Source organism: Fistularia commersonii, chromosome 29 (genome assembly GCF_037954325.1).
Source record: "Fistularia commersonii isolate RoL2024-O1a breed Wild chromosome 29, RoL_Fcom_v1.0, whole genome shotgun sequence".
In the NCBI taxonomy this organism is placed as follows: domain Eukaryota; kingdom Metazoa; phylum Chordata; class Actinopteri; order Syngnathiformes; family Fistulariidae; genus Fistularia; species Fistularia commersonii.
The window spans coordinates 1,742,966-1,769,567 of record NC_141312.1 but is presented as its reverse complement, the minus strand read 5'-3'; the positions used below and the strand labels follow the sequence as shown (position 1 = coordinate 1,769,567).

The following is a 26,602-nucleotide window of genomic DNA, read 5'->3' as shown; positions in this document are numbered from 1 at the left end:
CTTGAATACACTACGCAGTATCGCGATGATTTAATTGCATTGTTTACAGAGAGGTGGGTTTGATGGATTCAAATGACAGGAATTTGTCCTGTCACGTAAAGCTGGCCCGGACTTTTAAACACAAAAAAAAAAGGAGAAAAAAAAGGAGTGGTATTTTGCAATGGAGGTATTCCGGCCACAAAATGTTAAGAGAAATGTGATTCACACAAGACACAGCGGTTAAATATTCGGCCTTGAAAATATACAATAGCCCTGGATTGCATTCGATGCGCAGCACATATACGGATATCGCCATCAGGAATTTGGTTCACTGTAACATCTTTAAGAAATATTTTCTCAGTTCTTGCAGTTCTTTGTATCAGAATTTCCCAAATTTAGAAATCACGTGGACAGTAAGACAGATGATTTTTTTTTTTTTTTCCCTCCCCTCGAAACGTTTCTCATCGACGGCAAATGAACGATATAATGACTGGATATTGACAGACAACAGAGCCTTTGACAGCACAGGGTGATCACTCAACACTGAACGGGGCATTCTTTGGCAGTAGCACACACACACACACACACACACACACACAGAAAACACAGGCGTGCACGCACATCCCTCTGTCCTGCCATCTCGGTTTATTTAGAAAACGCATTTTACGGTAAAAACCCTTCAACTGGCAATTTCAAATCCCGGATTTAACTCGAATGTATCCCAGAATAATGCACAATTAAGGGTGCCTTTACCACGACAGATACCAGCAAGTAAGTAACAGCAAAATCAAATAAAAACCATGAAATACTATAACAAATGTAAAAAAAAAAAAAAAAAAAAGAAGATATAAATGAAAAAGAGAAAGTCGGCCATCCTAATCCTCCCTGGAGGGCCGTTCCAAGGTTTGGCGTCCGTTTTCATTTTGAATCAGATTTTTGGGGGGAAAAAAAAAAACAAAAAAACAAAAAGAAACAAAATGAGCACCCCACGGCCTGCAAGCCTGCAAGAGGGGTGTTAAAAAGTCATAAATACAACTCGGGGCCGGGCGCGTCTGGGATCTGATAGTGATGGATAAGTTTTAAATTCAACTATAAAACTAATGGACAACTAGCACAGGGATAGAGGGATCGTGACAATAGATTTTTTTTTTCTTTTTTTGCTGCAGAGAAAAGGGAGTGGCAAAAAACCTAGCACACCGAAATTGTAAAATGCGAAAAAAAAAAAATCACTCTTTCTTAGCTCTTTTGGTCGACTGAAATTTTGGAAACCGAAAAGGTGGAAAAAAGCTTGTGTGCGTGTGTTTTATTTGATTTGGCTGTTAAATATGAGGTTGCTGTAAAATAAAACAGGGATACCACGTAGTGCAGCAATAAGCTGACACTCTGGTTTGACTGAAATAAGAGATTTGGAGGAGTCGGTGCCAAAGATGCTCTTTCTATGAAGTGATGGAGGAAATCTTGAGCCGTCCGTTACCGAGTGACCTTAAGACCGTTTGCGCGCAAATGTTTGTCTTTGGGGGCGCGCCGGGAGTAAATCTGAAAATGCAAAGTGAATTTGTGGTGGGGGGTCGTGCAAAAAAATGCCGAGCGGAAACGGGCCGAGCGCAGAACCCCCAGGATTCTCGCGCTGTGACCTCGGGAGTCTGCTTGACTCCTGGGCAGCGCCACCAACACTCGACTCGAAGAAAACTTTAAGAACGAGTAATGAGTTTCTCACATTAAGTTATCATTTACAGAGGGTTGGAAGTTGATTTGAAACAACTGTCTCTAGGACTTGGAGGAACTTTTAACCTCCGTCTCCAAGATTAGTTGCAACATTCATCAATGACCTACATTCCTTTCATTATGGACCTCTGAACAGCCTGCGATAAACTTAAAAATAAGATCTATCCATAGCCAAACCACAACCGCTCCCCAAGTGTAACTCTTACCCTAAACTGACCCCTGACACCGGAAACATTCGGGTTCAGATTAGCTTGAGATGTAACCCTAAGCCTCGTGTCACGGGGCTTTTTTTTTTTTTTTTTTTCCTTCTTCTTCTTTTCTCGACTACCATAAGGCAGAACAAATACGGCGTACATATTGGCATCGCTCGTCCGGCCAAACATGTAAATCCACCTGCCTAAGGGGTAAAGTGAGGTGAATGTTGGCAACAAAGGAGCAGGCCAAGGGAAGCAGGCTTCAGTTGCCCAGACTGCCACTCACAACAGTGATTCCATTTTAGCCGTGACACAGTGGGTGAGCAGCAGCCAGTGCCTACCTGCGGTGAATTCTAATCAGCCCAGGGGTCTGTCTCCCTCCCTCCTGTACCCTGCCTTGGACTAAAGGGGCTGATGATCCTTCAAAATTAATTAGATCCTTGTAGGAAGCAGCCATTTTCTTTTCTATCCTGATGCTCCACAAAAAAAAAAAAAAAAAAAAAAAAAATCCACCCCAAAAACGTTAAAAAAAAAAAAAAAAAAACATTTTCACCATCCAACTAAATTTGGGACGCCCACCCACCTCTACGCTAATCTATTTCGGTGTCTCTACCTGTTTCCTGTTTCATCATGTCTCTCGCCATTTTTCCTTCCATCTGTCTGTCTCCCTGTCTGTTACAACCGCCCTCCTCCTCCTCTTCCCTCCCACCCTACAAACCTTCCCCAACACCCTCCGCCCCTCGCTGGCTGCTTCCATGCTCCCAGCTCTGTGTCTGCCTCTGTGGAGTTTGCTGTCAATAAATCCCCAGAGGTCAGTTTGTCTGCTGGAAATCAGACACAATGCTTCAGACCGCCAATGCGATGCATGCTCTGCTGCTACCGCCACAACAAAGACTGACGAGGGCGATGAGGGAGGTGGGGGGGTAAAGTGTGTGTGTGTGGGGGGGGGAGTGGGGGAGAAAGGAAAAAAAAAAAAAAAAAAAAAAAAAAACAGGAACACAAGGGATGTAACTTCACCAGCCAGACTCCAGGTTAATCAGCTTCCTGTATTAGGTGACAAGCTCATGAAATATGCTGCATCAAATTGGACATTAGTTAATCAAGGGGGAGGTGTGTGTGTGTGTGTGTGTGTGTGTGTGTGTGTGTGTGTGTGTGTGTGTAGGGTGGGGGGACGTGGAACGGCGAGGATGGGGGATGGGGGTCGGGGAGGAGACGCCAGAGACGTGCTTATGAAAGAAGCGGTATCGGCCATGTGAATAATATACATCTTGAATATGCTAATGCTGCTGACAACACACACTGTAAGCGCGCATTCAAGCCCTCTGGCAGGTTTGGTTCAAAAAAAAAAAAAAAAAGAACAGAAACAAGGGAGGGACATGGAGTCGGTGCACGTGCATTTAGTGTCTTCATACATCACATCCAGATCTGCACATCCTGAGAGGCTCTCTTTTTTTTTCTGGTCTAATTAAGAGGAATTCATGAATGCGTGGAGGCTCTTGTGATTAATTGTCACAGAGAAATATTGTATTTCTCTTATTTCGTCCGTGCACGTGTGGGTTTTGTCCAACGTGATGTACAGGGGGATTCCAGGTGAAACACAATTAGATTTTTCATATCTGTTTATGATCATTTCACAGGGGGTTGTTTTCGGATATTTTTTAAAAAATGAAGTGCTGCGTGTACAGTACGGGGTGTTTTTTTTTTTTTTAATTCAGTGGTAGTGATTTTAGAATATAGGAAATGTGGACTTTCCACTCAGGATACAAAAAGAAATAGACAATGGAATAAAAAAAAAACATAATCTGTGTCAATTTTGGCCCTGGTCATTTATTGCAATTTATTTACAGAAATTGAATTCGCTATTTTAATTGATTTTTTTTTTTCTCTCCCCGGACCGACGAGTGTGCGGTGTGCGCACACACACCGGGCAAATTCAGCCTCACGATCGAACAATAAGATGCTGACAAGACAGGTGATAATTCTGTTTTCACCCGCGCCTATCTGCCAGCTAATACAGGAACCGATGGGGCTGATTTTAGCAGAACCGGTCGGAGGGCTGCAGCACGTTACAGATCTGGCCAAATCTATTCAACATAGAAAGTCACCGTTCCTTTTAATTATTTTTTAGTTTAATTTTTTTTTAACATCAGCCTTTTTTATTGATTCCTCTGCTCCGCGGAGGGAGAGGCACCCGGTCGTTGAAGGTGCGTTCAATTAAGATGCTGCACGTCGGTATTAAAACTATCCCGCAGAATCAAATTGACGAGCGAGTGCCGTCAAGTCGATGGAACTCGAAAACTTCTCTAGGAAAAAAATAAAATAAAAAATTTTTTAAAAAGTAAAGAAAAAAAAAAAAAAAAAGAAAACCCCAGGTATATCCGTCGTGGCTTGGCTCCCTGTGATCGGCACAAACAGAAATTATTCTTTTGGGTAAGTGAATATTCATCCTTTGCCAACAATAATCTGTTCCCTGGTTCAATCAAATTTACAGTGTTGTGCCTCTCATTACAACTTCTATAACATTGCGAGGCAATTAACAGGTAAGCCGTCTAATGCCTGCATGGGAGTTGTTGGGAATCTTCGACAAGCACACGTAGGCTGTTAAATAGTCGAGCCAAGATTTGCGCTCACTGTGAAATATTCCTGGCTGAGAGTGAACATATCATCACCAAGAAAATGCCTCTGAAATGCGTCTGAATGTCTAATGATAATTGAAACATGTCTGAACCGGGCTTGAAGCAAGAGGCCATCCCGACACGGATCCCGAGCTCGGAAAACGGACGGCTCTTCCGCGAACGCGACCTCGGACAGGCGAGCCTTCCTTTGCGGGACGATAAACCGAAAAAGTAAAATCGCCGGAATTCAGAGTAACTGTTTTTTTTTTTTTTTTTCCCAATTCAGTCAAACGGTCGTGAAACGATTCAAGTGTAGGACCGGCATCGCTGCGAGTTAAGATTCATGCCTCTCGGTGCGTCCTCCGCTATCTGAAACGCTTAGCGGATTACTCAGGCCCCTTAACTGTTCCCGTAAAGAAACGTCACAACTTTACAGTCCAAAAAAGAAAAATAAGAAGATTAATGTGTTCACATAGGCGCTGAAATTCCTCAAGTGAACAAATAACAATAAAGAGGGCGATAGCAGTGCACAAGTACAGGACGGTCTAACAGGGTGGTTGTTTTTTTTTTTTTTTTTTTTTGACAGGACAGCTTGTTCAACTTTGTCATTTTTTTTTTTTTTTTTTTGTAAAAACAAAACAACACCCACCACCACCCGTTACCCGGCTCTATTGTCCAGTTACAGATGGGAGGAAAAATCTACACGGAGTATATGTATTTTATTCAAGTTACAAGGAATTCACGAAACAGCGCTGCCAGTAAACGTTTAACACTGTATTTTCCGAAGCCCGCTGCCGGCCTTGCCTCACTTCGGTGACAGAAGGGACGCTCGCTCTCATGAAATTCTCGGAATTGGCAAAACGCTGTGCTTTTGTTAATGAGCATTTGACCAGAAAGAACCATCTGACTACTCATGTGATCGTCTCCAAAACACCTCTAACCCCCGAAGCAGATAATGCTAAATTCAAGAGTTATCATGTAGGCACAAGTGTCCACAGCAAACGCCTCTTTACAGCTACTACACGTCAAGGACATTTCGCCCCTCCAAAAAGGGACCCGGCAGGGCGTTAAGAGATCTTCATGAACCTATATAGATGCTCATATAGGACCTCTTTGTCTACTACACGAAGGGAGCGGTGAATTTATTCTGCCTGGCAGAAACGACCAAAGTTGCACGTGCGCGCGTGTCTATTCAAGTTCTTTTAAAGCAAGCCACAAGTGGACTGTATAGAACAGAGGAGTTTGTAACACCTTTCCATCTTCAAAGAAAGCCGTCTGACATCGTGTCCTTGAGAGATATACTAGAACAAAGAAGCGCCGCAGCCGACAACGGCGTCGCTCCGCTAACGAACGCGTGTTTTCTTAAAGAATGGCATTTGCATGTGTTTTGGGTTCAATGCGCGCCATGTTTGTCAGCGGAGAGCAGAATGAAAACGCGCTCTCACAGGTGCTGCATTGAGAAATATTTCAGGAAGCAGGGGGGGGGGGATAAAAAATAAAACAGCTCACGCCAGCCATATGTGAAGTTTCATATGCAAAGCTTATAGAGCTGTTGTAAAATTCTCACCTCCTCACACGCAATATGCACAACATTTCCTTTTTTTTTTTGCATTATCATCATACGGAATAGCCCGCCATGCCATAAAATAACATCCATAATCAAGATTGGAAATTAAGTCTGACTGATGGATTCCAAAATCTACCATCCGCTCCAATTTCTTACCTGTCACTGTCATGTTTTAACTGGCCCGGTAGCTTGCAACGACACGCTAAGAATTCAAACAAGATATACAATATTCAGACGCAGACATTGGTAGAGCCCGACTGATTTATCTGTCAGCCGATATTATCAGCCGGGGCCGGCCTGTGATTGCTGCTTCCACGGCGGCCAATAGGAAATCTTTTCCGGATCGATAATGAAACCTTAAAATACCCGGCGGGTTTGTCGCCACAGTTTCTGCAGGAGCCCAGCTGGACGGCCACGTTATAGAGACGCTCATATTAGGTTCAGTAAAAGTGCCATTGACCAACCAAACCGGGTCCAAAGTCTCAACTTGACATTTCAACGTATGTTATTTGCATCCTAAATGGAACGGCGTCTCTCTCGTATAAGACCGCCGTCGTCTGGATGTTAAATTAACACGAGGTGCAGCTGATCGTAACCCAACCCGGCAGTATCGGGTTCTGATTCAGCCCCAGAACGACAACTTCTAAATGCTGTTCAGGTTCGTCAAAGTACCAAGTAACATATAACATATTTGATAGGTTAGACCAAAACTGCATCATGCATACTTGCACTTTTAATTCTTTAAATTCCTGGAACTGACGTTACTTATAGACTTGGTAAACAAATCATAAATATTGATTTATTGGAGAAATCTTGACTCTCCATAATCGCTATCTGCTACAAACATCCAATATCGGTCAGGCTCTAACTGCTTGGGTGAGTTGGTAAGATGCCATCTGTCAGGGGAACATAAAAAATAGCTCTGTAAAAAGCACACACTAGTCCTAACCTGCCAGTGTGGCTTGTAGGCTGAAAATTTTTTCATCCACCCTCAGCCAAATTCAAGTGATTTCATTTCATTGTCACGGGGGGGGAAGAGGGTGGAGGGAGGTCTGCTGTTTTCCAACTCGGCCTAAATCACACATAATGCACAGCTCTCTGGAAGGAAATAGATAAATAAATACATAAAAATAACAAAAAGTGAAGAACCCTTGTGTCAGGGCTAAGAGGAAGCTCTCTAAATTCACACACACACACACACACACACACACGCACGCACGCACACACACGTATTTACGCTCTTTAGGTAAAATACAAAGAGGAAAAGTACACAATAGAATGAACAACCTCACAAAGCATGTGTGTGTGTGTGTGTGTGTGTGTGTGTGTGTGTGTGTGTGTGAGAACCAAATGGAGTTTAAATGACTATGTGTTGAAATGCCTCCGGTGGTGGCTGGAGTTGCCTCCCTGTATGGCGAACCTCTGCCAACTCTATATGTTTCATTCATCCGTGCATTCTCCGACCTCACATTGACGCCGAGGGCCGCGTAACCACCTGCTCTTTTCCGTGGCCGCGCTTCTCTCGGCGACAGGCTGAGCCCCCGAAACCCCAAAGGAAACCTTCGATATTTGGAGGTGCACGTATGGAATGAATAAACCCTCAATGAGAGTAAAATAGAACTAAACTGCGCGTGGAAAAAGTGGATAGCTGAGGACAGCGAGGGTGTGAAATAGCGATTCGCAATGTAGGTCGGCGTGCAAAAAAATATGACAAAATTTCCAGCAACAACACAAAAACACCTATCAGTGAACAGGAGCAGCCTGGAGGTCTGCACCATGTGTTTTAGCAGCAGCTGCATGGCTGAACTTTCGCACATGCACAAGGGTGCTTTGAGCAGTTCGGCTTGACCCGACACTCTTCGATCGTCGCCCTGTATTTCCGGGGTCAACAATCGGGACCCTCTCCCAGGATCCCACCCGCTCGGATACTCGCTCGTCAAAAAGATAAAATACGGCTTTCGGTTCTGGCCACACCTAAGCTGAAGATTTGAAAAGAGACATGGCTTAAAAAAAAAAAAAAAAAAAAAAAAAGTTTTTTGAAGTCACATATTTCTTGGGCCTGTAGCTACGGCAACTGCAACACACATGCCCTTCAGCTGACATAAAACTGAGTCATTGTTCAGGTAAAATAACAACCTCTTCCACATGTCTTTTTCTTAGATCTCCCGGGGTCCACCCATGAGGTATCCCGATTGCCTCATACAAATATACTCTGCTTATTTTGAGTGGGGGGATTCGCACAGTTATAGTATGGCACGTTGGTGTGTAGTAAATATAGATTGTGTATATTCCATGAGCTCTTTTGACATATGACTCATTCGCAGTGCCATGCTGACAAAACAGAGTTACAGTCTGCAACGCGACTGACCACTCCCTGCGACCAGGAGGCGAGCAAAGCTATTCAACACTGGATGACTTTAACGTGGAGGATGAAGGGCACGGACGGGCGAGACACACACACACACACACACACACACACACACACACACACACACACACACACACACACACACACACACACACACACACACACACACACACGGGTCCATTTCGGGCATGCTACTGGGTCTACATCTATTTCTCTTGTTATTATTTTCTGGATTTCGTCATTTGTATTGTCCTTATATGTTCAGAGGAAAAAAAAAAAAAAAAAAAAAGGTCAAACAGCAGCAATCAATCAACGGATCAATCCAACGGCATGCTGCGCTAATGCCGAAACACAAATCAGCATAAATGGGGAAGAAAAAAAATTAACGTTTTTCTGTTAATCTGCCAGAGCACAGCTGCGATTTGACCGTAGCAGGAAATTTAATCCATAGTGTGTTGCAAGACTAACATCTTAGGAAAGCCAGCCCCCTGAATTTCACAATAAATTAGAACCTAACAAGAAACCTAAACAAAAGACTACTAGATGCTATCTTGGAATTTGAGGGGATTAAAATGTTATCAATATGAATAGCTGCACAATGATGTGGGGAGAAAACTGGGTCTTGTTGGATGTTTGACGCTCTTATTTTGACATTTCAAAATAAAAGACAGAACTAGCACAACACTAGTTTGAGGCAGTACAGCTTTTGTTCATAATCAAATACATGTCATCCTGAGTTGGGTCAAAACGCAACTGAAGCAATGTCAAGAAAGTACTCATTTTTAGAAACAGGAAGATGTACTGAGATTCCAGTGCTTGTCTGTTTAGGTTGTCGCACTAAAGCTAATTTCAACACATGACCATGTTTAGTCAGCTCCAAAAAAAACAGACCAATTTATCGCAAAATAAAATACTTCGACATCAGAGAGATGCCAAATCACGGCGAGAAAGCAGGAGGCTGTAGTGTTTTACATGGAAATGAAATCAGGTTCCATGTTGGACTTTAAACCAGGAACAGACATTTTCAAAATATGTTAAAATGTCATGCTGTGTGTTTGTGTCAGTACGTAATGCAACTTGGAAACAACACAATATCAACATCAGTTCCAGCGAATACCATCTTCGGCACAGCGCTGGTATGACTGCGTGCCTGCAGGGAGTGAGCGCGCAACGGATACTTCAAATGAAAAATACCAATCTGTCAAGTTTTAATACAGGCCAACACGGGCCGATATATCTTTGGAAAAGCAGCAGCCCGTAATATCGGCCGAACCAAAGAGCGTAAATCAGTCTGGCTCTGCTGTTGTTTACCACCGGAGGGCTTTTCTCCGGCCTTAAGACGGTTTTCCATTTCCATCATTATTCAACAAATATTTTCACTTGTTCCTCCATCTTTTGTCACTCGCAGGTTCTCCGTACAGTAACCTGCCCGGTTCATGACCACGGGATTCAATCTGGCGATATGATTTGGTTTAATCCCAGCGCTGCTCCATATGATGACCATACGATGACTGTACAATTTGATTTAAATACAGCACATGGCTACCGAATGAGATTAGAATAATTTCCCCGCACAAAAACAACCTCAGTGCTTCTGTAGGAATTTCAGCTGACTGAAATGTTCCAGCATGGAGGGTGACACCGTGCACGTGCAGATAAGCCATCCGTCCCGTGAAAAACAGGGTCAGTAATCCATTCAGATAAAACAGAACAAAATAACCTTGCAAAACTATTATTTCTGATAGTGGTGTCAGTAGAGCCCAGACCGATGTGCCACTTTATCGGCCGTATCAGTTTTTCACAGATATGTCCGGATCAATATTTACTTTCAAAGATTTGATCGGTGGCTTGTAGCTGGACACCGGCATTGTTTAGAAGTTAATATTTGGTGGCGCATACGTTGTGACATCACGGACGACGGCGGACATTGATATTGTGTTGTATTTAAGTTGTGGCCTCAGCTCAACAAAGCCCGGCGCTTCCGCGCGACCAAACATCTCACCTTAAACTTTCTACGTCATTTGATGTCGGCGTTTTGATATTTTGTTTGTTTTCAGTCCAATGTTTGGCTTTAAGGTCAGCCTTTTTAAATTTAGAATTTAGGCAAATAAATAAATAATTAAAATAAAATTAAAAAAAAAAAACAACAAAAAGTATCTTGTGTCTGATGTTGAGCCTGATATCTTCCTGACATTAGATTAAAATTAAATCAAATTACACTCGCTGCAGCTGCGGAGCGTTCAGTCTCTTCGACTGTAGCGCCTGTCGATGTTGGAATTAGCTTTAGTGTGATGAATCTAAAACGTCCTCCATGTTGGAATTTATTAAATCCAAATACCCGTATCGGTATCGGCTCACAAAAAGAAAAAAAACACACACACACACACACACGCACAAACGCCGGGCCGGTCAGGCAGCAATATCTGGAAACACTTTGAGAAAACACGCTGGAGAAAACCATCTGTGCCTTTATCGCTTCACCAACACCGGCAGGAAAAACTGACACACGGTAGCAGTGATCTATTGTCAAGCCCATTTGTTACATGTAACTCCTTAAGAATTTCTTATCGGCAACACACCCCTCATCCAGCGTGTGATCATGTGACACCTGCATCGGAGACAGAGAACTGTCATATAAAAGACACAGCTATTGTTCAAGAGGATTCTTCTGTCACTCCTTTCTTATTTTTAGTTAGACGCGCTTTGCGGCGCGAGACAGGGTTTTCGGATCGGTTTCATCCGCAGGGGTGTGAAGGTGTATCTGCGCGGCGCACACCTCCCTTTCTCAGATCACGGCCTGCTAGATTTTTGGGAGAAAATTAATAAAAAAACAAAACAAACAAAAAATAACAACTGCCTCATTGCTCCCTTTTTTCCTAATATTGAACATTGATTTACTGAACAGGCTGTCCTCTCTTGTCACAATCATTTTTTTCGAAAGTCACTCAGTGCCACTGCAGCCCACTGATAAAACAGAAAATTAAAATTCACAAAAATGAAGTAAAACAATTAGTCCCTGGAATAAATAAAGAAAAAAAAAAGATTCTTGAGATGCAGCATTTATTAAAGCTGTGCAGTGGCTGTCTAATGACGCTGATGTGTGTTCTTCATTTGTTTCGTGTCTCGCCGAGCGTTACGCTCTCGGTTTCATCGAATGAGGACGTCGTGTCACGCGACCTTCCCGTCCTTCAGCAAAGACCGCTGTTCTGATGCCGGTGGTCCATCGGCCGCCGACCGAGCCTTCAGTAACTATAACTGCGCATCACATTGAGCCCATTAGATGGGTTATTTGTGCGGTTGAAAACTCACCAACTTGTTTCCGTGGCCACGCGCTCGACTTGTACGTTACACCTGGAAGCCGCCGCCATCGGAAGGCAAACGAACAGACGCATCAGCCAAATTGTATACCTAGATATCTTTTAAATTTCTCAATCTCTAGGCCATCCCATTTGTTTTCAGAGGCAGACGGCAATATTGCTACTCCTGCTACCGTCTATAAATGAGGAAATTGACGGGAAGATTAGTTACATATTACCTAGCAATTCGGGTATCATTGTGTACTTCCTTTTACTTCCCGACAAATTAAGTGAAGCTGCAGAGACCTGAGCGTATTGAAAAATACACCTTTTCTTTCCATTACCTTTCTTGGCTGCCATCTTTGTTGCGCGGAGATGCTGTTGACACCGGCAATTTCACAAGATATTGTCCTTCCGCCATCACTTTAGGGAGTCGACTGCCAAATAATGAACGTTGGCCTGGGCCTGGGTGGTTGTCGCTGAACTGAGTCACTACAGATTCACCTCATGATCGCCCATCAGCTCTGCTTATGATAATCATCTGGCCTCTTGGCCTTGCAAATGCACACAAATTGCTGGCCAGTGTGTCGTGTTTGGATGTGGCTGAATGATTATTTTGGATGGTAACAATCTACGGCTCATGAGTGCCCGGAGCGGAGGCCGAGCCCATCAGCATAATTCTGGTGACATTGTTAGAAAAAAAAAATCATGCCGTGTGGTTATGAGAGTTTCAGCAGGGCCTTCCTTCCCACGTCATTTGTGTTGCCATGAAAAGGCCAAAAGGATGGAGCCAATTTCTTTGCTTAATTCGATTTTTTCAGCCATATTTGAGCAACAAAGACCCAAACAAGTCATCTCGTCCGTTAAGGCAAAAACAAAATAAACAAATAAATAAATAATGCCACTTTAACCCAAAGTCGCAAAATGTACCAGAGCATCACCATTTTTTTTAAGTATTCGATAGAAAAATGATTTTTGAATATTTATGATATTTCATGTTTTTAGAAAAACAATCCTTGCCAATTCCCAATACCTGAAAAGCACAGGAAATAAGGTTTCTTCCAGAATTTATCCCAATTCAACATTTCCCTCAGGCCTGAGCTCATGCAAAATCACAGTGCAATTCCACAAAAGAAACAAAAACTCCCATTTAAAAGCAGAACTATGGGCCATATTGGGTTAATGTCAAGTAAAAACTAAAATTATACCTTAATGACTAGCTCCTGTCACTTCAAAGACTGTGTTTCTACCCGAGTGTTAGTCAAGTGACTTGCCCAGGGTGTTGCCCTGTCCTGCCTTAAATGCATGTTGGGATGTTCAGGAGTGAGCCCTCCACGGGACAAAGGGGGACAATTATTGAATTAAACGTCTTTGTTTTAGCAACAGCAATCCCCCCACCCCCACCCCACCCCCCCCCACACACACACACATTTTACATCCTTGACGGGTTCAAGTTGATTCAACACTGACAAGCCGTGTGACCGAACAAGCGTGTGCAACCTGTTCAGCGGTAAATAAATGGGGAGGTTAGTTTTGGTTTTGCCAAGCCAGAGTGACTGCAATTGTTTTGGAATACATTTCACGGGTTTTTAAAAAATAAGAATTAGGGGGGGGGGGGGGAATCAGACCATCAAGGCCATGTCAGCTTTGTCTAGTACCTGCAGAAATAATTGATGAATAAATTATTTATATTAAAAAGCAGGGGAAAAAAATTAATCTGGCCAAAAATGAGATCTTACATATAAAATCATATTAATGTCAGTTAGCTGACACATAAAAAAATATATTGTTATTTACTGAGCATCTGTAACGAAGCCTTTCATTGTAAGATCTAAGAAAAATAAAATGGGTCACAGCTGGAAGTGCCAGGTTGGACTCAGGTGCATATTTTACTTCCTTTTGTCAAATGAATGCAAAATACCCACCTTGGAATTATAAATTACAATATTAATTTTACTTCATCTGATTCAGCAAGCAATATTATTTGGTATTATAATTCCAGTGCACAATTGCAGCTGCAAAACACCCTGTGTGTTTGAGGCACTGAAATTAAAATTAAAACTGAAATTAAAACGCAGATTAAACAACATCACCAAAAAGCAGTGTATCTTACAGCGCTACACGTTACACATGCTCATACTGTGTCACGTGTTGAAACTGCCATAACAGTCAAAGACAATAAACCATTGACTTTTCAGTTTATTTAAAAAAAAACTGGGCAGCAAGCCAAGCTGATAATAATTGCAAAACTACTGACTTAAATTCATTTCACCATCTGTATTTATCGAGGCCAATACCGGAGCATTTACCGGTAATAATCCTAATTCAAACAGAGGAAAAAAAAAAAAAATCTAAATATTCAACATTAAATAATTTCTTTCCTAAAACAGAAAATGTCAGCGTGTTTTCCTGCATGAGCTCAGTAAAAAGGAGAGAAGAAAAAGAAAATACAGTTTTACATTCAGTGGAACATTCAGTTTTGTTCTTATCGTCCTCATTCTAAGAAAAAAAAATTACAAAAAAAGAAAGAAGAGCAGCACAAATACTATTGTGTAAATAATTCACCCTAAGTTTACAATTTGCACACTGCATACCGATGTACCTGGAGTGAGACTCCGCACAGTTTGGCTGCTGGGAGTGTTTTTTACTGGCAAAAGGCTTGAAAAGTCTTTCCAGAGCCAAGCCGGTAGCAGAGAATACACAACACGCTGTCTGTATAATAGTTTTTAAAAAGTTGCTGTGGACTTTTCATTTCTCTAAACCCTCTTAAGATAGTTCTCTTGTTCAACTAGGCAGTGATCTCACCATGACTTGTAGAAAACCATATGGGTAGCAGGGTGAACTGAGGACACACATGCACCTTGGCAAACATACAGCTTCACAATTAGAATCCAGGATACATTTTTCACATCAGTTGAATGCCTGGGCCTGCTCGCGTGTTTAAAGAGCGAGAATACAAATTAGCTCTGAATGCTTGTTTCTTTCGTGCAGATACCGAGAAACTTTACAGGGGACCGGAGCTTGCATTGTCACAGCGCTCTGTGGAGTTTTTTTTTTTTTTTTTTTTTTTTTTTTAAAAAGAAGGAGAGAGGGGGAAAAAAAAAAAAGAAAAGGAGAGGGAAAAAAAAAAGTCCAACTTCTCATAGAGTTGTTAAACGATATCTGGGTCTTGGAGCATGTTTCCCAAAGCAGCTGACTTTTTAATCAAAAGCCTGAAAAATCTACACTGCAAATAGAAAGAGGAATGACACAAATCTGTTAACAATTTAGCAAAATGATGAGGACGCTGTCACACCCACTACTGGATTCTCCCTGCACTATATTTACTACACATACATGCATATATACACCATATATATATACATATATATATATGTATATATATATATATATATATATGTATATATATATATATATATACACATACACACACACAAACATATATGTACATATATAAATAAATACCTACATACATATAAATATACATATATAGGTATATACGTGTGTGTGCGTGTGTGTGTGTTTGTGAGTGTGACATCAGCACTAGGCCCATATATGAATAGCAATAGTACATTACACTGACAAAATCCAAAGCAAATCTTAAAAATAATCCATGATTCACACACACACGGATGACTATTGAATAAATATAGACAGTATAATGTAATATGCATTAACTATTCACTAAGGTGCAGCACTAAAGAAAAATATAACCAACATCAATAAAAGCCTTGTCATGTGTAAAACTGCGTTTTGCTCTTTATACATTCAATTATGCAGTATTTTGACGGTTTAAAAACACTAAATCCTAAAAAAAGCTACATTTAACACTCCATCTGAAACTAAGGCTATTGTGTTTCACAAGACTTTATACAGTTTTATATCGGAACAAAGGCTTCCTGACAACAACATGACACATTCACAAATACTTATTCAGTCTCAATGTGTGCTTTCATTACACATTCCTGTGATACTTGCAGGGAGGAGAGATTCCAAAACAAAAGTCTTTTCAAACCAAGAAACATGCCTCAAAGTTTTGTGTCAGTCGATTTTGTACGAGCTGCGTGAGCTGAAAGTCGAGGGGACATGAGAGAAATTAAGTTCTGTAATGATCATTTTGATCGTCGGCCTCTGAGAGTGCCTTGTTTTTTTGTTGTTTTCTTTTAAATTAAAGGGGAAATTGTGCTGGATGAATTGACAAAACAAGGTGGGCCGATGTGAACTGTCGCCTGGTGGTTATGAAAGTTTCCTTTTTATGAATGCATAATCAAGGTTGTAAATAAACTAAAGAATGAAAAACTGTTTCATTGCAGTCTTTAACTTCATCATAAAAAAAAAGAAATCCCCTTCTCGAAAATATCACCACTTTAAACAATAACCAATTATTTCCCAACTTTGTCTTATAGCTGGAAGGATATGGTGATATATTGTAACAGCACTTCTTTGTTGCATAATGCAGCTACAGTTGAAAAAAAAAAAGGAAAAAGGGGAAAACTCCCTTTAATTACATTGTACCTCTGTAGATCCTGCAGTTGTGTTATTAGTATTCCCACGAGCAGGAAAATAATAAATTGAGTAGAGAAGCATGTTATGTGTGAAAACGAGGCTTTGTGGGAAGTAGGATCGGAGCCAGTTAGCCATGAGGCAGCTACTAATTTCCAGTTTGCAAATACTGTATCCACGTATGTAAAGGGGGAGTGAGGTGGTCGTCACTTATTTCATAATACCATCATTACGAGGATGATGAAGAGGACTTGCAATACAATAAATGCACACGGTGTGTTTAATATACAATCATTAGTATTTTCTTCTCTACGGCTTTAAGGGTATTTGAAATTTTTTTAAGTTGTCATGGCAACTGGGGACTCAAGTGGAGTGTTACAACTGCACTTGCTCCAAAACAGCAGTCTTGGCAATAAACATCAGGTGAGAAAATGGATGAGTTTTTTTGTTTTCTTTTTTTTTCTTCCTCCAACAAAAAGACATCTTCCGGTCTATTAGACTCCAAAGCCAATATATATTTCTCGACTTATTGTTAACTTTAAAACGAGCACCTGAAAACTGATCCTACCTGGCAAAGGCGGGGGTACGGGGTAGGGGTGGTGGAGGGGTATTCATTTGGCAAGTATTTTACAGGAAAAAGAAAAAAAGAAGGAAAGGAAAAAAGGGCGGGGGGGATAAACACGGTCGGAGACAAAAAGGCCAAGTAGTTAACAAGCACTGTGACATTCTGGATCTAATCCACAGTCCGGCGGTTCGTTATATCGATGGATTTCACTGCAATCCCAAAATGGCTTCCAAAAATGTTCGACTGGGATAGAGCAGGAGGCAGGACGGACTCAAGTAAAGTAAAATATACCCAAATTTTACAATATCATTTTACTGCGCCTGTAACATTTCCGCCTGAGACAGCGTTTCTATCCTTTCATCATTAATATCCAATGATAAAAGTGGCCGACACGCAACTGGCCAGCTTGTATTTATTCTTTTACATAAAACGAAAACAATTAGAGTATGCGCAGTCAAATAAACAGGGGACGATTTTGGGGTTGGGAAAGGGTGGATTCCAGCAGTGCTACACACTCTGCCATCCTTTCAACACACAACCTAGGAGCCACCAAAGCCCCGCAATATTTGCATGAGAGTTACACTGGAATATTATCATGAACACATATTTAATTAGGCAAGTTGTTCTGTATCAAGGTTACCTGGTAAAAGCCTGGTGAGGAGATAAAGGCTTACCAGAAATGCCTTTGCCCTTCCGGCTGCACCGACTTTACCATCTTAAAAAATTATTTGGGGGGAAAACTGTGCCGCCATCTGCGTGTATGTACAGTACAAGCCGATTGAGTGCGTGTGCGATTGTGCACGCGCTTTGGATTTGTCTCACCCAAAAGACACTCTCCTAACATGACTACAGCATGGGATCCTTTTTACGTTTTCACAACCCAAATACTCGTGTGGGTGCAGCGTGCGAAGGAGTGTCCAAATCGGCTCGAAACATTCCCTAATTGAATGCCACACACACATTGTGCGAGTTGGTCGGTCGATAATACATTGCAGAATGTGAAGGGAGGGTGACAAGCTACAGAGGACGGGTGAAGAACAGTGAAGCCAAAAGAAAATTGGGATTGATTGCTGGGTGTGGATTAAACCCCCCTCCCCCTGCTCCTCCGCTCACAGACACACACATGCACACTCACACGAGCACACAAAAACCCCTCGCCTTCATCTAAGTAGGTCTACAGTTTTACTGTGCTGGGTCTCCGTCATATAATAATGAGTTTCCTTGGTCTGCAGACATGCTCTTAAATATTCATTAGTCATGGGTGGGTTTTAGCTGTGACACAGAAAGCCGGCAAATGGCGATGGCTCCAGCGCTGTGCATATTAATGTACATGTGGAATATATAAATATAAATACTGGAGATTAAACTAGGCACCTGATACTCCCCGCCCCCCACCTCCCCCAAGTCACATAATGGCTCTCTCTTGCTCTGTGCTGATACAAAAAAAAAGAGTTTTGTAGTGAGAGCTCACTCACACGCAAGACGAGCACCCTCCAATTCATCACACAATAAAATGTCCAAAAATACAGGCGTTAAGTTTATGCTACAGGGACTCAATCCAACATACTTTTGTGTTGGTTTTTTTTTTTTGGGACAATGAACATTTTTACTCCGCTCACCCACATAGCAGTCAATCAATACAAAGCTCTCCGCGTTTCTAATTATACCCGGCTTTAATTCTACATCGCTTGTGAGCACCAGGCACAAGTGATGCTCTTTAAGTGTCAATTCAGATACTAAACGAGCCATTCATTACATAACTAAGCCTATAGGACTGCAGCTCGTTTTTGGTTGGGGGTTGAGCTGAGAGAAAAATTAAAAAAAAAAAAAGAATCTCTCGCGCGCGCACACACACACACACACACACACACACACACTTGCAAGTACACACACACTCACTTCATTGCTCTGGAGGGGGGTGTGATGACACCGCACCCCTCCACACCCCACGCCATGTCAACCCCTGACCGACATACATGTGTGGCTGTGTGTGTGATCAGCACACACACGCCGGGGTGACCACGGCAGCGGCCTCTGACACGGGTGGGCTCTGGGGCATCTGGATTCTCTGCTCTTATATTTCCACTCTCCTTCTCCTCGCATCCACAGAAGTTGTGCGTCGGAGCTGCGCTCCGTGCTCGCCCCGTATTGTTTTCTAACTGTAACCGGCGCTGATGACACACACACACACACACACACACACACACACACACACATACACACACACACTGTATTATTCCTTTATCTGGCACAGACGCGGCTTTGGGACAACATCTGTCTGCCTCACACAATCACGCACTCTGCCTCTTCTTTTTTGTCGTTCGTTTCCTCCACCACAAGCACATTTTACGCGCTCGCCAACGCGCAACGGGCCGGATGGGAGCCCTGAAAGACGTGACATGTTAACCCTCACCACCACCACCACCAACCCCCCCCCCCCCGTCTGAGAATTTCCCGGGAGCAGCCGCTCCGTTCATGCCGCCCTGCTCGCAACTTCATCGGCCGGGTCTCCGGCTGCTCCAGGAAGCGCCTCTTGCAACTTTAATCGCCATAATGTGGGCCAACCTCGGCCTCGGACATCGCGGCACCGCGCACGGCTGCCTGCACGGCGCAGGGCCGCGGATTTAAAGCGGATCTCGACGGGTTTTTTTTTTTATTCTCTCGGTGAGCCAAAAAAAAATCCAGAGCAGGGATCTAGTTTTGGAAACACAATACAAAAGCGACCCCCCCCCCCCTCCTCCTCCTCCTCCACCACCTCCACCCTCCTCCACCTCCTCTAGCTGAGCATCCCACACCAGTAACGCCACGCCGTGTTAATATGAATTAATAAAATAAAAATAAAAATGAAAGGGAGGGGGGGAGGGAGCAGACGGTTGCGTTGCAAGCCTCCCCGCACGTCCGCCCTCCGGGCGTCCGCGGCTGGGTCCGCGTTTGCGTGGCCGTGCGTGGAGAGGGGAAAAAACGCGACGAGGAAACGCGTTTCCTCCCGATTTGAAAATACCTGACCCCCGGGAGGCGACGTTGCGCACGTCGGCCGCCTCGGCGGTTCCGAGCTGTGCGAGTGTGTGAAATGTGAGCATCGCTGGCTGAGAGGGAGAACACACACACACACACACACTCTCGCACACACTCACACACACTTCGGCCGCGGGATTGCTCCTCAAGTGCCGGCAAAGCCCGGAGCCCAGGGCTGAAGGGGGCATGTAGAGAACACTGACAGATGGGGAACTTGCGTCATGTCACCAACCGCGGTGTGTTTTATCCTACTCGAATATATAACTATTAATTTAAAATAGAAATAAAAATACGGGGCAACAACAACAACCACCACCACTAACAACAACACCCCCCCTCCACCTCGGTGAGCCCACTCTCACGAAGGACGCGTTTCATTCTCACTGTCTGGAAAGGGGGGTATGAAGGTGGGAGGTTAAAAAAGAGAAAGAAAACAAGAGACAGAAATGAAGTTTCCGATCATGCACAGCCGGACGACCGCTCGCCACAAAACTACATGGAAGTCAGATATTCCGTGCGCGTCGCCTTAAAGTCAGCGAGCACCTTTTAATCCCCCCCGGGTTGAGGAGGGGGGGAGGGTGGGTGGGTTTCTCATCTATTATCGATACAGATATTGCAAAGACCCCCATCTCCCCCCTTTACTTTTCTCAATTTCTTACCTCCACTTCCAAGCTCTTTCAAAAAAAAAACCCAAAAGTGGCGACAGCGTTTCCACGGATCCCCCTCGTGTTTTTTTTCCCCCGAAGCGTGTAGTTTGTTTCGTTTTTTTTTTTTTTAAGCTTTTTTTTTTTTTTTGGAGAAATTCTCTTAATATGTTCCTTTACTTTCTTTCATTTCTCACTTCCATCTTCTTTTCATCTCATCAATAAACACACGCTGCAGCCTACCTTCATGGAGCAGCTCGGTTCAAATGTGCCCTCCCATTTTTTAACTATACATCGAGTACTGTGGGGGGGTGGAGGAGCGGAGGAGGAGGGGGGTGGGGGCGCAGGCAGGCGGGCACGCCTTTTCACTTAAAGCGGCTATTGGAAGAACGGCGCACTGTCTTGGGTTGGATCAGATATCCGTCAAAATCATTGTGCCCCAATCGCGGCTCCGTTATGGCTCCCCGGGAGTGGGTGGGAAAGCTAGTACTACTACTAGCTAGCGCTGCTAGCTAGTAGTAGTAGTAGTAGTAGTCGTAGTAGTAGTAGCAACGGTGTTCCTCTTGCTAGCTTGTTTTTGTTGCTAGCAAAGCGGCTACAATGACAGTAGTAACCGGGCGCGTTAAAAAAAAAAAACACGGCTGTTTTTTTTTTTTTAAACTAAATTTGTATTTTTCCCCCCCTCTCTTCCTCGTAACGCCTACCGTTTTAAAACATCCGCGTCCACAAACGTGAATGAACTCGAATCCGCCCCCCCTCTCTCTCCTCCTTCCTCCTCCCCCTTGTCCGGATCACAAGGACAGCGGATTGTCAGTTATGTGTCCATCACGCGTGCGAACTTTCTATTGGTCGCCACCGCTGTCAGTCACGCAAGCCGGCGGCGCCACGGCCTCCCATTGGTCGGAGCCGCCGCCAGTCAGCCCCGCCGCCGCCAACATGCTAGATTGTCGGCGGTGTCTTCTACTTTCTACGCATTTCTATTTTCTCATTTATTTATTTTTTAACGTCCCGAGCTGACCTCGGGTTTGCGAGCAGGGGGGAAAAATGGTGTCGGTTCAGCCGGCCAATCAGATCCGGTCGAGCGATTGCTTTTTCTCCCCCTCCTTTTCTCTCTTGTTGTTGTTGATTTGTTTCTTCTTGTCATTATCCAACGCCTTGAGATATATTCTAGCTGGCGTAGATATAAAGCGGTAATGGGTCATGTGCCCCCCCCCCCATTACACACACACACACACACACACACACACACACACACACACACACACTCATTCACACACACACACTGCCTTAATGCCCCCCCTTTCCTTGTCTAGACAGTGACAGGTGTGCATACGCTTGTCTGTACTCCGGATAAGAATAATGAACTCGTGTTTTGTGCACGTTTGATTCAAGTGTGTGAGGAGTGTGTGTGTGTGTGTGTGCATGGGACGAGCTTTGACGGGGAGAAGGTAGAGGAAGAGGGGAAAAAAGGTCAGCTGAGGTTAGCACTCCACCAGCCCGCCCGCCGTCGCCTCCACCGCCGCCGGCGCTTCTGTGCGCAACGGCGGCGGAGCAGAACTTGTACGCTTTTTTGGGGGGGGAAAGCCGCCTTGAAGCCGCGGCGGTGGCAACGGCGGGGGAGGCAGAGGTGAGCCGCCGCCGTCGTCGTCGTCGTCGTCGCCGTCATCGTTCCAGACAATCGCCATCTCCCTTTTTTTTTTTTTTTTTTTCGGAAGGTGATCATTGTTTGCGAGCAGCGGGGCTGCAGGCTGGGCGCACCGCGCCATCTGCAGGCCGCCGGGGCGGCGCGGCGCCGCGGGTTCAACGGAGGACACCCTTCCGTCACTGCTTTGACCTACATGAACCGCAGGCACAATGGGAACACTGTCACAGGCCCGGTTTTATTTTTTTTTTGTTTTAATTTTATTTTTTACGCGCCTGTTTTGAAAAGGGCTCCGAATTTAAGACAAATAAATCCATGTGAGGAAGACCCACGAGGTGGATTGGATTCACATTTATTTATTGTGCCGTTCTGTCATGCACAAATAATACGCCCGGCCCGAGCAGGCTTACAAGACTCCGTTATTTAGAAGCGGGGTGGCAACACAAATGACAAATCTACTTAACAAATAAAGCATTGTGATGTTGTTTTTTTTTTGTTTGTTTTTTTCTTTTTCTTTCCCGAGCTTTCTTGGATCAAAGGTGGCTAACTTATAAGCGCCGAGACCGAACAAGGATTCTTTTCTGTGATCCAAATCATCTCCGGGTTTCTCATCTGATGCTTTATTAAATATAGATAATCCTCCTCGACGTCTGCCGTCTATTCGGCGTAATTCACACATCCTGTTGTCATGGTTTGGAAATCTGCTGGAAGGCGAGCGGGGCAGGAGGAGGAGGAGGAGGAGGAAGAGGAGGAGTCCTCTTCATGACTCCGGGTTCAGTTGGATTTGTTCAAATCTGTCAAGAATCCTGGGAGAATGATTCAAAAAAACGGACACGCGAACAGCCACGGGGCTACGTGTCACCACCTTTTTTTGTATTTTATTTTATCCTCGATATGTATCAATTTATTTTATATAAATCCGCGTGAAAAGGCCGTGTGAAACCATCAGCTGGCCAAATAAGCGCAAGTCTGTGGAAGTACGGATGTATGGAAAGTTGGAATCCGTGAGAAAACGGACACCTGAAGCAGAGAGCCACAAAAGATACAAATAAGATAATGCCAGCTGTGGAAGCACAGGTGGAGGGGTCCCAGAAAGGTCATGGAAGCAGGAAAAGGACGGTTAAAATAGAGACTGATTGACTTAGACGATAGCCGTGGAGAAAGATAGAAACGACACTGCGTCCTAAATGATTTGCTCAAGTCAAGGAAGAACGTGACCAAAATGTGGATCCTGTTAAAAATGGGATTTAACTGATATCAGGGGGGAAATAAAAGGCAGGAATATGGACCCTATTAAAATTGGGAATTGTCTGATATGGAATAAAAGAAAGGAGACGGTTGTGACACCGATAAAAACGAGCGGAGCGAAGGGAGAAAAGGCTGCTCTGGACAAACACGTCATGCCAAGAAGGCGTGAGTTGCCATGCCCTCTGGACTCTTACACACCCATGGAATTTGCATATTTGCTATTATAAAAGGTGATGATTCCTGTTGGGAAGAGATTTGTTCGGCGGTTACTCTTCACTTCGGGGCAAAGCTATAAAACTTAGAATTTCTCCAGAGGGATAAAACTTCTGGACGGCAACATTTAAACACTTCACCGCTAAGTTTTTTTTTTTTTTTTTTTTTTTTTAATCAAATGAGCTTTATTAAGACATTCATTACAAGTGACTCCCGGTGTGTGAAGACAATAACATTCAATGACTTTCTCAATTTATTGAGCCGTGTGTGTGTGTGTGTGTGTGTGTGTGTGTGTGTGTGTGTGTGTCACACCTGGATGCTATAAATCCCCCTCACATGGATTATAGATTTTTGTTTTTATTAAATCTGGTTGAAGGACCAAATTTATTTTCTGCCATCTATTATTTTTCATAAATTTATGTTTATTTCCCAATTATTCTGTGGACTGGGAGACAATTTCAGTGACACCGAAATGTGGCTTTCAATCCCAGTAAACCGTCGGCGCAGGGAGATATTTAGGAGCGTCGAGTCGACAACGCACCGCTGTTCTTTGGAGCGTTATTTTTAAAATGTGTTTCTGATTGATACATTCAACAAATTCACCATGAATATTACTTCATTTTTTTTTTTTTTCAATCTTGATTTCTGAAGAGAAATGCTATTTCAAATCTGTTTGCTGTGAATATTTTTTTTGGGGGGGCCCTGCAGTGTCTTAGTGTTTTTGCAATGCGCTGTTTAAATCCCTATTTGAAATTAAATTTCCCCAGCGGGTGCTGCCGTTTTTGGATGCTGTCGAAGTGGAATACTTTGTAGTCAAAAGGTATTTCTGATATTTCGTCAGTCGTGCCAAGCTCCAGGTATTTGCCGACGACCTTCGACCCGCAGAATCCGTCTGCCGTTAACATTTGCGACCTCCCCCCCGCACCGCCGGGGAGTGGATTTCAGTGGAAGACGGTTTTTCGAAAATTGCTCGGGATTCGTTTGCATCCCTTAAAGGTGCTGCAAGCTCAGGGAGTTGCGGCAGGTGATGTGTCGTGTGTGTGTGTGTTTGTATGTGTGTGTGTGTGTGTGTGTGTGTGTGTGTGTGCAGGCTGTTTGCTCATATGTTACCTTTCCACTAAACTGAAGGTATGATGGACCGGGAATGCAATGTGTTGAAATCCTTCTAATGCTGTTAATTTTTGTTTACATTTTGAATATTTCTTTCTAGTCCTCCTGATAATTATATGCTAATTTCCACAATTGTTTCAGATTTACTGCAAATCTCAAGGTTATTTCTTGTTGGTTTTTTTTAGCTGATTTTAGATAACAGAATTTAGATTACAGGATACTGTATTTATTGTGAATAATAAAAAAAAACATGAATACATGAGATTTTTTTTCTTCCACAAAATGCTAAGAATTGTATATTTTTATGAAAAATAGTGTTTGCAATGTCTGATATCTATAAGTGTGTATGAGTATATATATGTGCATTTATTCTTTCATTGTCTATATTGCTCATTCTGCGCTCGCCAGTTGATCAGAGAGCTACATAAAGAGACACACAACCATTCACGCTCTCATTCACACGTTATATCAGAATCAGCTTTATCGCAATCAGCTTTATCACAATCAGCTTTGCACCAGGTATAAAGTATGTTCACACGTCCAAGGAATTTGGCTGCGGTTGACAGTCACACCTCGTGCTGACATGTAGGTAAACAAGACTGGACAGGAACATTATACACAATGCAAAATACAAAGTTCAGAGTGCAGATGCTGTTTAAATAATAAAATGATGATCCGCATGAGTAATGTGGCAGAGCGAGGAAGTGCAAAGAGGAAGCAATTGGATAAATAAAATAATAAAAAAAGAAAAACAATGACCAGACCGGTTACAGATGTTACTGTCAGCGCATGACAGCGCTGTGTGCAAGGTGTTGCTGGGATTACATTACATTACATTACATTACATTTGGCAGACGCTTTTATCCAAAGCGACTTACAATAGAGGACATAAGAACTGCAAATAACACTTGCAAATACAAGATGCATTGAGTCCAGTGATGGCTTGTGGGGGAAAAGCCTGGAGAGACACAACCATTCACCCCCTTCTAAACACGCTGGGCAATTTAGGGTCTTCAAGGGTCTCCCGCTGCATGTTTTTGGACTGCGGGAGGAAATATTTATGAATGTATGCATGTATCCATGCATGCATGTATGTATGCATATATGCATTTATACATGTATGCATGTATGCATGAATGCATGCATGTATGTATGTATGCATGAATGCATGTGCCAGCATGCATACATATCATGAAAAGGTGAATATATTGAATATATAAACATATATATCTATATAAAAAAGCATCTTTGCATTGTGATGTTCTTTTCCCCCCGGAGCCGGGTCTATATTCTCAAGTCTTGTTGTGAAGCCCTCCTCTTCTCCTCCATCTCTGCAGGAGAGATCTCCCTTTATACACCGTACACAGTTTGAAAGGTTTATTTTATTTCCGTAGCCCTGCTGCCCAGCCCCCTTCTGTGCACTCATACAAATCATAGTTGAAAGGCAAAACAACATAATCGCCTGCTTTAGCAACTATTTCCGCTAGGCTATCAGAAGGAATTATTGGATTATCCCTGTTCTGTTTATATCTCTTTCACTCTTCTCTGAAGGACCTTTTCAGACCTTTGATCTCTTTTCTCCTTTCACAGTAAAAGACTTGATTTCGTAGCCAAGTTTTTTTTTTTTTTTTTTTTTTGTAACTCAAGGATCACTTGGTTAAGGAATGGTTAATTTAATTAGCGTGCAGCGCTCATGCGAACGTCTACTTCGCCAATTCCTGTGGCTTCTGGAGGACCGTTCGAGCTCAGGCGGCAATTACCTCGAGCAACGCAGATCTGCTGAAATTATAGGTGAGATCGGAGCGAGGCTTCACAAGCGCAGGGCTGGCGGTGGCCGCGCGTGCACGGATCCATGAGTCAAGACGTGGGAAATAGATGGTGTGTATCACTTCTAGGCTGCACACACACAATTACACTC

General features: G+C 43.2%; 1 protein-coding gene and 1 long non-coding RNA gene across 2 annotated transcripts in view; one reads left to right on the top strand and one right to left on the bottom strand.

Moving 5' to 3' along the window:
- Nucleotides 1-20,751, bottom strand: part of zbtb20 (zinc finger and BTB domain containing 20) — a 30,714-nt gene extending 9,963 nt beyond the window's left edge. The window contains exon 1 of the mRNA XM_086177482.1: nt 20,487-20,751. The gene's annotated coding sequence lies outside the window, so the exon portion shown is untranslated. The remainder of the gene's footprint in view (nt 1-20,486) is intronic.
- A 1,037-nt stretch (nt 20,752-21,788) lies between these two features.
- On the top strand, nt 21,789-24,943 carry LOC147216588 (uncharacterized). The gene is made up of 2 exons (XR_015109093.1): nt 21,789-22,098; nt 22,187-24,943. It is a non-coding gene; the product is annotated as an uncharacterized LOC147216588 (long non-coding RNA).
- The last annotated feature ends 1,659 nt before the right edge of the window (nt 24,944-26,602 follow it).